The sequence below is a fragment of the Akebia trifoliata genome, chromosome 15 (assembly GCF_017979445.1).
Source record: "Akebia trifoliata isolate Shusen 1 chromosome 15, ASM1797944v1, whole genome shotgun sequence".
Taxonomy (NCBI): domain Eukaryota; kingdom Viridiplantae; phylum Streptophyta; class Magnoliopsida; order Ranunculales; family Lardizabalaceae; genus Akebia; species Akebia trifoliata.
The window spans coordinates 7482928-7499329 of record NC_141389.1 but is presented as its reverse complement, the minus strand read 5'-3'; the positions used below and the strand labels follow the sequence as shown (position 1 = coordinate 7499329).

Genomic DNA, 16402 nt, shown 5'->3' with positions numbered 1-16402 from the left:
AATCACATATCTTCATTGAAGAATAGGGTTTCAAGATACTGAGCCCATTGAATTGTGGAGGTGCAGGGAGCAACGCCCCCGGGTTGGGGATGCAAGGGGCAACACACCCTGCTCATGGGCTCTAGGGCGGAGTCCCTGTGACAAAAAATTTAGGGTTTATGGAAAGGGCAAATACATAATATTTTTCTTAGGGTTATTTGCATTATTTTTTCTGATCTACACACTTATTGTGAAATCCGAATTGAGTTTGAATAAGTGGCCCCGTTTCTCAAAGGGAGGAGAGAGATTGTAATAGGTTTTTCCTTAGTTAGAATGATTCTCTTTGCAGTCATGAACATAGGCAATCTTGTCAAACCACGCAAAGCTTGTGTTCTTGCTTATTTACTTTTATTCTATTTATTATCTTTTGAGTTTGTTATCTTGGCTTTTTCAGTACATATCTTTTTCCTATTTTTGAATCAGAATAATTGAAGTGGGGGAGCATTTAAATGAGGGGAATTCACACCCAAACAACAACAAACCTACACTTGTTCATAAGTAAGCTATTTTTCTTAATTATGTACCTTTTTTTTTCTTTTTTCCCTTTTATTTTATTTTATAATTAAGTTGTGTTTCTTACTTGCAAGATATTTATTAAAGTTAGTTTAAAGGAGAGCCTCAAATGCGGTTTGAGACACCATAAATTATGAATTATTTCTGACACAATATTATTTTATTTTTAAAAGTCTAGTGTGTCCCTCTTCCCTTGGGAAAGTGGTTCTTGGAAACTTTTTTATTCTCTCGTTGGTCACCTTTTTTCTTTAAAAACAAATAAAAGTTTAGGGGTGAAATGAAATTTTTTTCGCTCATAGTCAAGTCATTCAGAGATTTAATAGAATTCCATGAAGCCAGGTGTGTATTGAAAGCGTTCCCAATTTACAAAACTTCACACTTTGGTATCTTGCAATTGGTCGATCATGATTCTGTCAAATCTCAAATTGACTTTTCCATGAGTAAAATGTTTCTTTGTGAGGTGTAGCCTACACTGTTGCAACTGCAGATTTAATACTTCAGCTTCTTTGAGCACCCGACTAATCCTAGAGGTATTTGCAATTTGTTCCCTCCACCCACACGCACCATATAATTTTTGGGATAAATTCTTTGAATCCCGCATTTTGGAGACCCCACACTTCTATTAGTCCACATGTATTTAAGGATATCTGAATTTACAAAATACTTATATTTTACCCACGTTGAGATGCCTTCCACATACATGGACAAATGACAATGACGATTCTCTGGGGGGTGTCCCAATATTTTACCCACGTTGGCAATCTCACCAACCTTTGTGGATTGACATCAATATTCTTTATTATGCTAAGCTGTTAAAACAATGGAAAGCGGCTCTTTTGTCACAGGAGAAATTTCATGTCTTTTTAATGGGTTATAAAATCATAGCAAATTTATTCTACCATTTAATTGCTGAATTTTGATTTATTTATTTATTTATTACAAGTAAGAGATTGTAGAGATTACAACCAGTTTTACACGTAAATAAAGGATCTCATCATCGCCCATGAATAAAAAACTTATTTTCAAATTTTAGAAAGCGTTTTTAGAATGTTTAATACATTTAAGAGAACTTACATTGCCAAATCAACTTTTACTTGTATCACAGTAAATCAATAAATTAATATTACACACCACTTAATATATTTAAACAAATTCCTGAAAAAATTAGTTTAACTTCAGATTTATGGACCCCAAACTAGGGTTTTGGGATTTTTGTAAACTTCCACATTATTTCTTTTTCTTTATTAGTGAGCCTTCCACATTTAGGTTTTGTATGATGAAATACATAGTTGGGGAACAAGATAAAATAATTTCAATTAGTTTAGGTAGTGTTTCTTCGAATGATACATTATGTAAGTTTGTTAGTCAAATAATACAATTTTTTATAAATGAAAAAATATTCAACATATGTTGTTGTACATAATTAATTTAATTCACAACAAGAAAACAGTGAATCAAGAACAAAAGTATAAAACGGATTTTATCCGTTTTTAATTAAAAACGGGTTTAAACCGTTTTGCCTGTTTAAGCCGTTTTAAACATCTGATTTCCCTTCTCATTTCCGTCTCATTATTGGAAACGAGCCACTCACTCTCTCTCTCTCTCAGTCGCGCTCTCTCTCGCTCTCTCGCTCTCTCGCTCTCTCTCTCTCTCTCTCTGATCTCTCGCTCTCTCAGTTGATCTCTCTCTCTCTCTCTCTCTCTCTGATCTCTCTCTCTCGATCTCTCGCGTTGTCGGTCGATCTCTCGCTCTCTCTCTCAGTCGACCTCTCTCTCTCTCTCTCTTTCTCTCTCGATCTCTCTCGATCTCTCGCTCTCTCAGTCGAGAAGGCACATCTCGCTCTCTCACGGGTTAGATTTTCGTTTTACTACTTTTTACATTTTGATATTCTCTCCGATAATTTCTAATCTGTAATTTCGATATATATTTTTTTTGTTGCATTAAAAGCCCAAATTTTCCCCAAATTTTTGATTTTTTTGAGGATCTGTGGATGATTTAGTTGTAGAGATTTGAAGATAATTGTTTCTGATCTTTCTTCCTAGAGCTAGATTTATATGGATGACGTTGAGTTGAACACGAAGCAGGTATGTAATCGAATTGTGCTTCGCTTCAATTTATTTTGTGATTTCTGATTCTGATTCACTTTGTTAAGTTCTTCATCTAAACTCTCAAAAAACTCTTTCACCTTTTCAATCCAAATTAAAATCAAATCGAAGTAAACTGTGAGATTGAAGTTAAATCAGTTTGAATTTTGATTCCGATTTCAAATAAAAATTATAATTTTTTTTTACCCATCTTCTTTAGAAAATAACTGAACAAGCTCTGTTTGATACAATATATCCCTCCAAATGTTTTGATGGAACCTGGACAATAGCGGTCCAAAGTAAAGGTAGAATTGTATGTATATTTGTTCTGCATAATAAGAACATCACGTTTCACTAAATGATCTCTTTTGTTGAACACTTGTTGATATGTATCAGATGTTTGTGAAAATGGTTGTTACAGCAAGATCTTGATTAATTTTTCCTTTTTTTTTTTGTTGTTGTAATATTTATATATATGGGGACGTAGTTTTACTGTGTCCATCAATCTACAAGTCTTCTTAGAATGTGTTTAACACTATCTTTAGATTTTGTTATAATATATATTGCAGTACTATAAATAATTGCATTTGTATCTGATGCTTTTTCCAGGGTTATCATGTTTGGCTTCAACACATATTTTCTTGTGTATCTGACAAACACTGTACCTATAATTTGTACTCAACTGGCTACCTCTTAATTATTTTAAGCACATTAAGAGTTACTTTGTAATGGTTTTCACAGTATACAACAAGTGGGAATATTAAGGCTGTCCAAGAATGTGATTCTGCACCTGCTGAAAATGGTGTATTGTCTTAGGAAAAACTTTTGAACTCTAATGTATTTACCGAATTTAAGTTGGCTGGGAGTCAAGAAGTAAGTCTTGTTATTTTAAGTTATTAACTATGTGATGATGCTTCCTTTTGATTTCACCTTTGTAATTCTAATAGACTTCCAATTTTCTGTTCTCTTGTTTAACCTCTTCGTATTTATTAGGAGGTAGCTGCTGATGAAGATAGTGTGAGGAAGGTTTGTTTGTATCTTAAAGATGAAGTGATCCCTAAGTTTGTTCAAGATCTTTGCACGCTTGAGGTTTCACCCATGGATGGTCAGACATTAACTGAAGCATTACATTTTCATGGAATTAATGTCCGTTATATTGGAAAAGCAAGCATTAGCTGAATATGTGGATGTTCCTTGTGCATAAAGGACATGTTGTTTAACTGCCTTTTCCATGCATTTTCTCTTAAGCTGTAGAAATTAGGAAAATAAGCCTTTCTTAATTCCAATTTGAAGATTTGTTATATTTCTTTCTTTTTTCTTTTTTAATCTAATCGCTACTTGGTTCTTTCTGATGAGTCTGAATCATGTTCTCCAGATAGTTGATATGACTAGGCATTTACCTCATATTTGGGATCATTGTGTTGTCAAAATTGTTGTTAGGTCTGCAAAACACATTCTCAAGGTGAGCCTTCTTATCTGCTTAACTATTTATGTTCTTGAAGTTCTTTCTACAATTTTGAGATATTGGGTTTGAACCTTTACCATTGCACATTTAGTTGCAGTAAAAATCTGAAATGTTGCCATTGCATGTAAATAGAAAGTAACTTCATTGAATAGATCTTCCATGTTTGAAATTTGAAAGTAAAAACATATTTGAAACTTGAAAGTAAAAACATGGTGGTTTTGGTGCCAATCTTTAATGCTCTCAACCCTACTTTTTCTACATACTATGGTGCTTTTACAATAAACAGGCTGTCCGATCAATATACAATATTTCTTTGCTTAGAGCCTAGCACCCACCTAATGGTATATTATCAATCCACTTGATAATGGGTGGTGGCAAAGGTAAAAATGTGGCAGATTTTGAGATTTTGATGTTGGAATCCAATTATATATATATATATATATATATATATATCAAACTGAAAAACAAGACCTAAATTAAAGTTCTATCATCTCAATTATTATTGGTTTATAGTTTCATTCCCAAATCTTAAGTCTTGTAGTTTTGACATTTCATCATGGACTGATTTGTTATGGCCATTCACCATGAAGCAATTTTTGTATGCACTTCTGCTAGAAGTTGTATCCTTGTTCTTTGCTTCTATGTCTATGAAGAAATTGTAATTTCAACTCATTTTTGTTACTCTCCTGATTCTGGACATTTCTGGAAAAAGCTAAAAAAAAATAAAAATATAAAAGGAACAAAAGCAGATGATAAAACTGAAAATTAAATTGTTTATGCGTCGCTATTTTTCTTGTATTAAGTTTTTTTTTTTTTTTTTTATCAGGTGCATTTTTCAAATTCTATTTTTTTAGTGGGTAAGCCTAGATTTGAACCCAAGACCTCAAAGTGCCATTGCAATCTGTAAATCAACTCAGCTATGGGTCCAAAACTATCTAAAATCAATGAATTGAAGTTTTATGAAGAAAAAGGGCAATCGAATACTAATTGAAAAATAAGGGAACATGAAAAGGAAAGGAAGCAAATTTGATGTGGTGTTTTGGGTACTAATGTGACGCTATAGATTAGAGAGAGAGAGGGAGAGAGTGAATGGTTTTTGAAGTTGCTTGCTTTGACATCCATGTTGTATTCTACATTTTGGTTTCTTTTATGATCTACAATGTGCATGTTTGGCTCCCTTTTCACATTATTTTGGGTTTATAATTTGTATAAACCTTGCTTTATAGTTCTTTTTTCTTTCTATGTATTTAAATATGAAGAGCTTCTTCCACATTCACTGTTTGTTTAATGTTAGTTCAAACCATCCCATTACTTCAGTTAACTAGAATATTTCGGCCTTTGTGACTTCATAATTTTAGAAAATCTTCTCAATTTAAATATTTTCTTTTTTAAATAAATTTGTGGTTGTGATTTCATCATTTTTAACTTGACTTAGTCTATCTACTAGTTTTTTAGTTGCTGATGTCAACTTGTGGAAACAATGACATGTTTCATTTGGGATCATTGTTGTGGCTACAGTTGCATGGCTCATTTTTGAGTAGTCGGGATTGTCCTTTCTATCAATCTCTTCAGACATATTCCTGATTGTAATCGTAACTACAGATATAGCTAATTACAGATATTCTTTCAAGAGTCGTTGTTGTCAATATGATTTGCACTTGCACTAAGGAAACAACTTACTTTTCTCTTTTATTGGATTGGAAAACAGAAGGATGCACATGCTTTGCCTGCTTCATGGAAACCTGATCAGATTCTAGCACAAAACTCAGAACAATGCTTGGGAAACTCAGAACAATGATTAGGAGGAGGACTAGGGTGGTCTCTGTTTGTGCAGATCTCTCTCAATTGTACTCTCATGTCATCTATCTGGGTCAAGAAGATTGAATTTCATTCAGCCCAAGTCTGATCCAAATCCAAAGCCCACCTCTATGACAAACAGTGCTCAAGAACAATTTCATTCATTATAAGTTCCAACTCCAACTTACTTCTTCAATCTAGCATAACGTGGTAGTCTTTTTAACAGAAATATTATTCTCTATCAGCCTCAAATTCTTTGAATCACTTCTATAAGAATCATGATTGCAATATCAATTGTTTGGTGAAGATATACAAGTATTTTTTGGAGTGTAAAAGCACTTCCAAAAGCCACGAGGGTTTGGGTGAAAAACAGCTTATACATTCTTAATTGTGTTTTTATTGACCATACTGTCCCTTAAACAAGAGTAAGAGTTAATAGTAGAAATATGCAGGGGTATCTTAACCATTAACAAAACAAATTTGTATCTTGGTACCAGGAGACATTATCAGCATGTCAAAGAACTACTCAAACCAAACCAAATGAAGATGAGATTTTTTTTAATTAGCATGTCAAAGAACTACTCAAACCAAACCAAATGAAGATGAGATTTTTTTTTAATTCTTATAGATTTTTCAATTTTTTTATATATTATATCCATCTTATTTGAGAATAATAGATCTTCTGTTTGTCGAATAATGTTATTATATCATCTGAGCAAATATACATCTGTTTTTGTATTTGATAGGAAGTGTGTTTACTCAACAAAACAGACCAAGCTTGTGGAATTGCAGCATGAGAAGGAAGAAAAGGTATCCAAATGAGGTTGTAATCAACCTGGGTTTAACGTGGATAAGAATGGCTAGGAATCTTATTATTTTTTCTGTCATTCTAGAAGTGAGTCTTTCTTTCCAATTTCCATTTTCCACTTTCCAACAACATTGTTTGTTTCTTTCCTGAATCCAAATCCAATGACCTTATTATTTCATTTGTACATCCTTCCACGTGACTAGTCATGCCAATATGCCACAGACATAACTCTTCACTGCTTATCTATCAAATAAATAAATAAATATATAAAACCTATCATTATTGTGATTTCTCATATCATCTGATTCCTGAGATTCTGGATATGAAAGAAAAAAGTTACTTTCATTTGTAGTCATTGTTTCAGTTGTTAACACATTCTTGGGCATATAAGATTTTCTTTTTAACTCCAAGTTGGGTTGTTAATATTTTCAGGCTATTGCAGTGGGTTATGCCATCATGACTACTAGATCCATCCATTTAAACTGGAAGATGAGTGCCCTTTGAGTTCTGCCCATGTTTCTTTTGCCTGGTCTATCTTCTGGCATTTATTCAACACTTATGAGCAGATTTTTACCCACTTGAATTTTTTTCTATAGTATGACTTCAGAATTTTATTAAATTGGGAAATCTGCTTCACAAACATTTCTGTGATAATTAAAATTGTAGTCTACCCTTTGGATCCTTATCTATATTTTCAGATGTGGAAATTTATTGTGTCTGATATCTTTGATATCCATTTTAAGATAATCAATTCTGTTCTTTTTTTTTTTTCTAATAGTGTTGCAAAGTTTATAAAACCTATTAAATGATTACTTTCTCTCATCTTCTCCCTCTCTCTCTCTTTCTCTCTCTCTCTCTCTCTCTCTTTCTCTCTCTCTCTCTATGTGTGTGTTTTTCTTTGCTTTCTTGCACTATAAGAGCTGGCTTTTATGAAATTATGTCCATTTTGTTTTAGTTTTTACATACAACTCTCTAGTACACTCATTCTAAATCGGTGGCTTTTATGAACTAGTGGACATGAAAGTTTCTCACCTTATAATCCTTGGTTCTTTGGTTGATCAGGAGCACTTGCTTCTCGGATACTCCTTTGAAGGTGCGGAAGTTCATTGTGAGAGTATGCAATGTGGTGACACGAAAGAATTATTTTATTTTATTGGTAGTTGCGGGCATTGTGGGGATCTTAAAGAAGATAGGGAGGGATGGGAGTGCTGACATTGCTTCCTTGTAAGGACTTGTGCTTGTGTAATGATTGTAAATGGTTTATCGATGCATTGTAATTTTGGATTTGTAAATTATGACTCATTGCAACTCTTTTTGTATATAAATTAATGTGATAGAGAACTCCGATGTTCTTTATTTGGATCTATTTTAACCGTGGGTAATAGGCAAATAGAAATAATAATAATAATTTTAGATATCGATTTATAACAATTTTAGATATCGGTTTATAACTGATGTCTAAAGTCTCAGACCTAGGACATCAGTTTTATAAAATCCGATGTCTCAAATCTTTTAGGGGTAATGTACGTTGTTATATAAAGACGCAGATTAGGAAGGGTTTTAAGCCGTTCCAAATTCAGAGATCTGGAACGGTTTTTAACCGTTCCAAATCATGAAACATAGAACGGCTTCCAGCCGTTTAACCTCATTAACGACGCCTCGAGTAAAGACGGTCTGCAAGCCGTTTCATAGTGGATTAGGAACGGTAAAAAACCGTGCCTAATTGCCATATTTGTTGTAGTGATTGTACAAACTTGTTTAGAACGAATTAGGAATGCAATACTTTACATTGATAGTTATTTATTTATTTAGTTAGTTTTATAATTAGTTTACTTTGGTAGTTCAAAATCTAGATATCAAGAATTTGAAAAAAATTATTTAAGTTAAAAAAAAAAAATTAGTAAAATAAGAAGTGTCACTTACCTAAGTGGTAAGATGTGTGGAAAGTTGTTCCCAATTTACTTAGATATACCCAAATATGATCGACCCTTGCGTCGTGTATTTACTCCTTTTTTTTTTTTTGTAGTGTCAATTGGAAAAAATAATAATTGGGTAGAAATTTCATTACATTTTTGGATAGAAACCACTTTAGATTCTACATATTTAAATAAAAGTTTAAAAATTACAATAGAAATTATTAATTGAAATGATTATTAAGTTGGAAAATATAATATGAATGAAATTAAAACAAAAATATTTGAACGTTTTAATAAATATCAAACTAACTTTGGTGATAATGCATGCAATAATAATTTGATGGTTGATACTTTGGTAGTAATATAGAGGCATCATATTCTTTCTGCCATGACCTCATTCTCTCATTAAACCCATCTTCACCCCTATTAGCTACTAATCCCCTTGCTTGTTTAGCGCAAAATAATAATAATAATAATAATATATAAAATAAAATAAGTAGATCCAGAATATGATAAATGAAGTTTTGTTATTATTATTATTATTATTACGTTTTTTATATTATTAAAATTGTAATTGTATTTATCAAATTTTAATTTTTTATTTTTGGATAGAACTGTGCAAATGATGTTTATCATTAGGTGACAACTTAGTTTAGATGTACTCATCTTATTTAGATGCAGTCCCCACCCTTAATTTTGTAGTAATGTTTTAATTATATTTGTGCTTTGTAATGTAAAAATTGTTAAATTTTAAATTCTATAAAGTATAATGTTTTGTTTTTTTCATGTTTAAGTTTTATATTTACTAGTAGGTGGCATGTGCAAATGCACAGCACAAGTATCACCAAAGTTAGGATTTGTTGATAAATTTTCTGTAATTGCTTTTAAGAATTATTTTTAAAAAAATTTAAATAGATCATCTAATTGTATATTATATTGTTGTAAGGGTCTTTTTGTAATATAAAATATTTTATAAGGTAATTTTGAAAGAATATTTTGGTAATATTTTGGATTGTAATTTTATACTGTAATGGTCATTCTGTAATTTAAAATGATTAATTTTGTAATTTTAGAAAACTAAATAATTTGGTGAAAGAGCCGTGGGATTGTAACTTTATTTATTTGACCAAAATGACCTTAATCTGGTAAGGTTAAATTTGAAGAGTTGCTATTGCCACACCAACTGTACAATTTTTTTTTGGTGATTTATATGGGAATTGATGTGGCATTAGTAAAAGTTGATGTGGCAATAGTAGCTCTCTAAATTTAAAGGTGAGAGCCTTTTTTGTTCCTCAAATTTTGGAATCATCATAATAGAGATTTTAAATTATTTATACTTTTAAAGTTTTTTGAGATTGTTTTAGATCTATTTCATATTCATAATTTATTTAATTCCTTTTTAAATTAAAACTTTCTTTTAATCATATATCAAAGTCCCGTTCAGAGCCCGTATTTGCCAGAGATGTTGGTCCACCATGATAATTCTAGCCATGAGTCCACATCCTGAATTATGGACACTATTTTGTGTATTTTAGCGTCCCATAAAATCATGAGCTGAATGGAAACTATGTGGCCTTAGATTGAATCAATGTTACAAGTCATGATATATGAATCATATACCATATAATATGATAACTAAAATAAAATGATCTTAATTCCCTCATATTCAAATTGTATCCAAAAACTCCTTTAAAAAAAAAATTATCATAAGCAATCATTCTTAATTGAATCCTTTATTTACGTCAAATCAGACATCTTTAATCTTAAGATTCAATTTATTTGAAAAGGGGAGATTGAAAAGGTTGAGTTGAATATAAAAAATATATTATATTTTATCATAGAGGTTAAATAGCATTAGGATGACAGATTTTAAGAGAAAAATCAAATATTATGTTTTTCTAGAAGATGATGGCTTTTACATAATTCAGTATTAGTTTATAAAAGAAGGCTATGGTCAAGGGTAATGTCATCCAATTTAAATTAGGAGTGTTCATTGTGGAGGGATAAAATCATATTCCAACTGGACCGTTCATTCGTACCATTAACACACATCCCAAGATAGACATGTGAAAATGTTTTAAAAGAATTCTATTTAATTAGGAAAAAATCTCAATTAAGTAGGATTCTTTCGTAATAGGTAATTAATTTATTCGTATATGGGTAAAATGAGTAATTATAATTTAATTAGGGTTAGGATTTCTCTTTAAGGTTTTTTTATTTAAAGGCCTTGAGGCCATTGTAAAAAGAGGAGGAAACAATCGAGAGGAGGAGAGGGGATATATGAGATCGAGAAGAAGAGGTCATGTAACCTCGAAATTTATAGTGGAATGGCTCCTCAAGCTCGTGGGCGTAGGCATGTTTGCTGAACCACATAAAATAATCCTTGTGTTATTTATTTTTCCATGTTTTAGTTATTATTTTGTGGGTTTAATGATGAAATTGTGATCGAGGTCAATTTATTACAAAATCGACCTTTACACACCTGATTCGGGTTGAAGGCCATATTGGAACCAAGCCAAACTTAGTCGGTTTTACAAATTCTGAACAAAAACTAAACCACATACACCATAGAACCAAACGGACCTTAGTTCGGTTTAGTTTGATTGTTGGGTCACAAAAACATAGATTAGATTTGGGGCACCCCTAGCTCCTTTTATAAACTTCATTGCTGCAACTTTGCCGCGGCTAGTGACAACATAGCCTTGTAGGTGGTAGTAATAAAAATATATATATAAAAAATTTAAAAAAATAATAATAATAATTCTACAACAAATACATGAAATTTGAGTTGGAAAATCTGAAACCATTGAGAAAAGTTTCATATAAATCTGAAATCATTGTCAAATAGGTGGTAGTACTATAAATAAATAATTAAAAATATTTTTTTAACACAAATATATGAAATTTGAGGAGGAAAATTTGAAACCATTGAGAAAGCATTCATATAAAGATCCATTCTACTATATTATTTTTTTTAAAGATAGTTAAAACTATAATTTTAAGAATTGGAAGATTCAAAATCAATAAGAGGAAATTTCTCAACCTTAATTGTTCCTGAAAAGGAAAAGAGAAAGAGAGAGAGAAAGTATCTTTTTTGACAACAGTGATGAATCGATTTTTTGGTGAGGGGTGATGACAACGGTTAGGGTTTCATTCTAAAAATTGAAAGGTTCTTGCGATGGGAAAGAAGACAACCAAAGTTTGTTGAATTTAATTGTTAAATATTGTAATATAAATTTATTATATTTAATATTTAATATGGTAAAATTTGGTTTGGTTAAGTTTTAGAACACTCTTGAATCTAGAATAGAACCGAATCATTCGATTTTTCAAAATGTCAATCCAAAACTGAACCGATTCTCCTTAAAATCGAATCAAATCAACCCTAACTATATTGGTTTTGTTAAGTTTAGTTCTTGATTTGGCTCGATCCAATGTGCAACTCTAATTTAAACCACATGTGTAGTTCTCAAATATTCTCCGTGCTAATCTAACGCCCACCTTTAACATGCTCCTCTCTACGCCCCCATCACAGAATTGTAGATAATTTGCCTTGGGATACACAAGAAAAATATTTATGATTATGCATATCACGAGGCAAATGATCTACAATCCCATGATTAGTGTGTAGGGGAGTTGTATGTGAAGGCTGTAGACACGGGATTTCGTCATTACGATGACCCCATCTACGATGGTTTGGAGTCGCCACCATTCATATAAGTGGGTGTGAATGGTCACCCGATGCGCATTTTTTGAAAAAGTAACATTTTTGACGTTTTAGCGACTCTCGATGGATAGGAACTAATCGAACATTTAGATTCGGGGTAAGCGGCTCGGTTGGAGAAAAGGGAAGGTGGTAGGCATCATTTTCTCCCCACTAAATAGTGGTAACCTTAACTCAATTCGGTCATTTTGATTTTAAAAAAATACAAAAAAAAAAGATGTGCCACGTGTTGTGCATTTGTACCCTAGACAGGGGTTCATTTTCGGCTTGATCATAGGGTCATTCCATTGATGGAAATGACCCTTATAGACCTTTAGCCTTGGGGTCCATTCATCTTAAAAAATAAAATGAAGGGGAGAGGGGTGATAGAAGAGGGAGGAGGAGAGGGTGTAGAAGAGAGAGGGGGGGATTGCCTTGAACCCACCTTGTATCTTCTTTCTTCTTTTCTTCTTCTTCTTTGAGTCCTTAGTATAATATGAGAGTATGAGAATGGGAAGAGGTGATTAGAGAGAGTAGGGATTTCTTTTGTTCTTTTTTTTTTTTAGTGAGACTTGTGGAGGATTAGTGAGAGAGAGTTGGTAAACTTGGTGAGAATTGGTGATGGTTGTTAGTAGAGAGAGTTGGAGAGAATTTTGTAGTGAAGGTTGGGGGCCATTTTTGGGAAGAGGAGGAGGGTATTTATAGATGTTAAGGAGTTATTTTAGGGATATAATGGGGTGAAGTGAAGAAAAATGGTAGAATGGTTATGAGTTTGAGAGAGAAATGGGTGTAATTTAGAGGAGATTGGAGGGTATTTAAGGAAGGGGGGTTAAATGGGTGAGTTTTGACCCAAATGGTTTGGATCCTACCCAACCCATTTGGGTGGAGTGTTTAGTGAGGTAAGTTTAAGATGGTGGTTGAGATTAAATGGTATTTGGTTTAAGAGAATGGAGGATTTAAAGAGGTGGTTGATGATATTTTGGGAGGGTGAAGGAGATGATGCCATGTGTTAAGGTGGGTGGAAATGAAGGGTTGGGATAGGTTGATGGGAGAGGTTGAGTGTTTGACTTGAGAGGATGGTGTAGGTTTAGGTTGTAGATGTGGGTTTTGTAGGGAATGATGATGGTAGATTAGGGGAGGTATAGGTTAGGGGTGTGGGTAGATGTGTTTGATTTGAGAGAAAAGGTGATGGGTTGGTGTGTGGGTAGATGGGATTTAAAGCAAATTAATGGGGGTAGGTAGTTGGGTGAGGGAGGTGAGATGGGGTGATGACATGTGTCATCTTTTGATGATAAAGAAGTGATTGGTTGATGTGGGTTGTGGTTTATGGGTTAGGGTTGTGGGTTGGATAATGAATTGGATATGGTTAATGATTTGTGGGCTTTGTAGTGTTGGGCCTGGGTTTTAGAAATGGTTTTTACTGATACGGAGGCGGAGCGGTAGTAGTAGAGGAGGGGTAGGCATCTCAAGTCTTACCTTTTTAATTTTTAATTTTTTTAGATTTTTGCAATCATTAGTTTGATCAAAAATGTCACGTGTTGGCGAATCGGGCTTTTTAGGCCCGTTGGTGAAATTTATCGAAAATTTGACGTTTTTATTTTAGAAGCGGAGCGGTGAATGTTGGGAAGTCGTAAGGTAGGCCGAGTCCTTTTGGTGGCCTCCTAAACCATTGAGAGGTCTTAGGGGCCTCGGTTTGGTCAAAATGTCACTTTTTAACTCTTTGGGCCTTTGAGGCCCGTTGGCCCATTTATTTGGAAAATCGATATTTTTGGGCCCTTTCGAGAAGTGGCCCGTTCAAATTGAGGTGTCTACAAAGGCGTTGCTGAAATCTTGAGATAGGATCTCTCGGGGAGATCGATTTGAGAGTCGCCATCTAATTTAGGTCTAGGAATCAAAATTAACACCGATTTAAATTCGGGTCGATCTGCGTTTGAGATCGTTGGTATGTGAGTCAGGTTGCAGAATCCGAAAAGTGTTAGGCATTGGGTCTGTCCGACTCGAGAGTCAATCTCTACTACGATCCATCGACTAGATTAAGGTCAACCTAAGTGGTCTAAGGTTAATATGCTATCCTAGGAAGAATTATTTTTATCATCATCTCATCATTTTATTTTAGTTAAAAGATGAATTCATCCCAAATTTGAAATTTAACCAATTCTAGATTTCTACCAAGTTTACTCAACAAAAACTATTTAATGAAAATTGATTTTTGATCCATGTCACGATACCAACACAATGGGTTAACTTGACAGAAACAATGAAATCTTTTCTCAAAACCAAACATGTCACTTTACACAAAATAATGGGTTAACTCGCAAATTAACAAATCAATTTCATGTGTGCCACATTTCTCTCAAGACAGTGAGCTGACTCGATGTAATTTTCTTTAAATAATTCAAAAAAATTTCAATGGAACATCACAAAAAAAAGGTGAGTTGACTCCTTATATATTTTTTGAATAATTCGAGTTTTTATGTAATGTTACACCAAAAAAAAAATTAGTTGACTGAATACATTTTAGTGAATGAAACCGATTTCATATTTGTGCTACGTTACCCCCAAAACAGTGAGTTATGAATCAAATCAACCTTTTTCTTGTCACTACATGCTAATACACCATACGCAATCAAGTCCAGAGAAACAAAATATGTACTGACGGGAGGGTATGATCGCCAATCAGCATAACTTAGTTCGGGCATGTTATGATTGGGACTGTCACCGACGAATTTGGTTCGAAAAAGGTCTTAGATATGAATGTCAGAATCTCGACCAGCTAATGAAAATCCCTCAAAATAGGCCTTGAGGACCAATCTGTAATTTTATAAATTCATGAACCATTTCCTCTTCTTCATCGTCACCATATTTAAACTCCATCAACACCTAAAGAATTAGGTATGGGAGTTGGTTCTCAAGTAAGAACAAATCTCTGAGTATAGAAGGTATGCCTGGCTGAATGTCATCAACTCGATGTGGTTGCCACCAAACATGGTGTGAATGATTCATTGTCAAAATTAGCCATGGTGGAGTCATCAGCGTAATACTTCCTTGCCTTAAAACTCACGAATTCAACCTTACGATAGACATAACGAATGTTAGAGCCACAACCACTAACAAATCTCCGAGCAGATGTGCTCTTTAGCTTTTCAATTGTGTATAACTTGGGTTTGCCATGGTGATAAGGGCCAATTGACACCACCGCGGGATCAAAGCATTTCTTGTTAGCTTCAATCTCGAGCAACCAATGTGGTACCCTATTAACTCTAGGGTCAATACGGGTCCTTTGTTCGCTTGTATCCTTCGTTATGTTGTCCAACCACTCCTCTTTGCTGCCTCTGTGTAAATGTGATCATGCAGCTGGGACACAAATAATGGCATATAAGGAGACATTAAAACTAAAAACCATTATTATAAATATTTAAATAGTGAAAAAAAATGACAATATATTATCGTTATGGCTATATCCCGAATCGATCGACGACCTACAAGGAGTGGAGATTTTATGTTAATAAATGAGGGTGCTGCACTTTTAAATCAACAAGAAGCTATCGTGTGTCCCAAAAAGGAAAATTCTACACACTAACCGCTACTATCACAAAATTCTTCCCAATTCATTTTTTTATTGAGAAAATTCTTCCCCTGCAAAGGTCACTCCAGCACGACTCATTTTTTTTTTTAAGTTAAAAACATCATTCTTACAACAGTGGTGCTGGACTGACCTCATGATTGTACCTCATATCCCACTTTCCTGACATCCATGTCTAGGAACCATAGATGCTTTCCCTACACAATTCCATGCTAGTAAAGTGAGACATGAGGTAGAACTTGATGTCACTTCTGCATTATTCATCTTATAATCTTCCAATTATGTTTGACTATTTTCCAATTTAAATAGAATTGATACCCTGAATGATGAAGGGGGGTCAGCTTACAACCCTTCTTAAATGGATTGACCAATCACATGAACCTACGTGTATTAAAGGCATTCCAATTTACAAAACTACCCTTGTTATGTTTCTAGCGATTGGTCATCCAGATTTCTTTGAAGAGTTGTGATAATCTGACTCCCATTTTTTGTAC

The 16402-nt window shown here is 33.4% G+C and overlaps 1 long non-coding RNA gene across 8 annotated transcripts; it reads left to right on the top strand.

Moving 5' to 3' along the window:
* The first annotated feature begins 2022 nt into the window (after nucleotides 1-2022).
* Nucleotides 2023-7270, top strand: LOC147384164 (uncharacterized). 8 transcript variants are annotated; one of them, XR_015172998.1, is made up of 6 exons: nucleotides 2023-2402; nucleotides 2552-3509; nucleotides 3630-4098; nucleotides 5810-6108; nucleotides 6645-6793; nucleotides 7139-7270. It is a non-coding gene; the product is annotated as an uncharacterized LOC147384164 (long non-coding RNA). The 8 variants fall into 8 exon arrangements; XR_015172999.1 differs by having other exon boundaries at nucleotides 2024-2402; nucleotides 2595-3509; XR_015172997.1 differs by having other exon boundaries at nucleotides 2226-2636; nucleotides 3378-3509.
* The last annotated feature ends 9132 nt before the right edge of the window (nucleotides 7271-16402 follow it).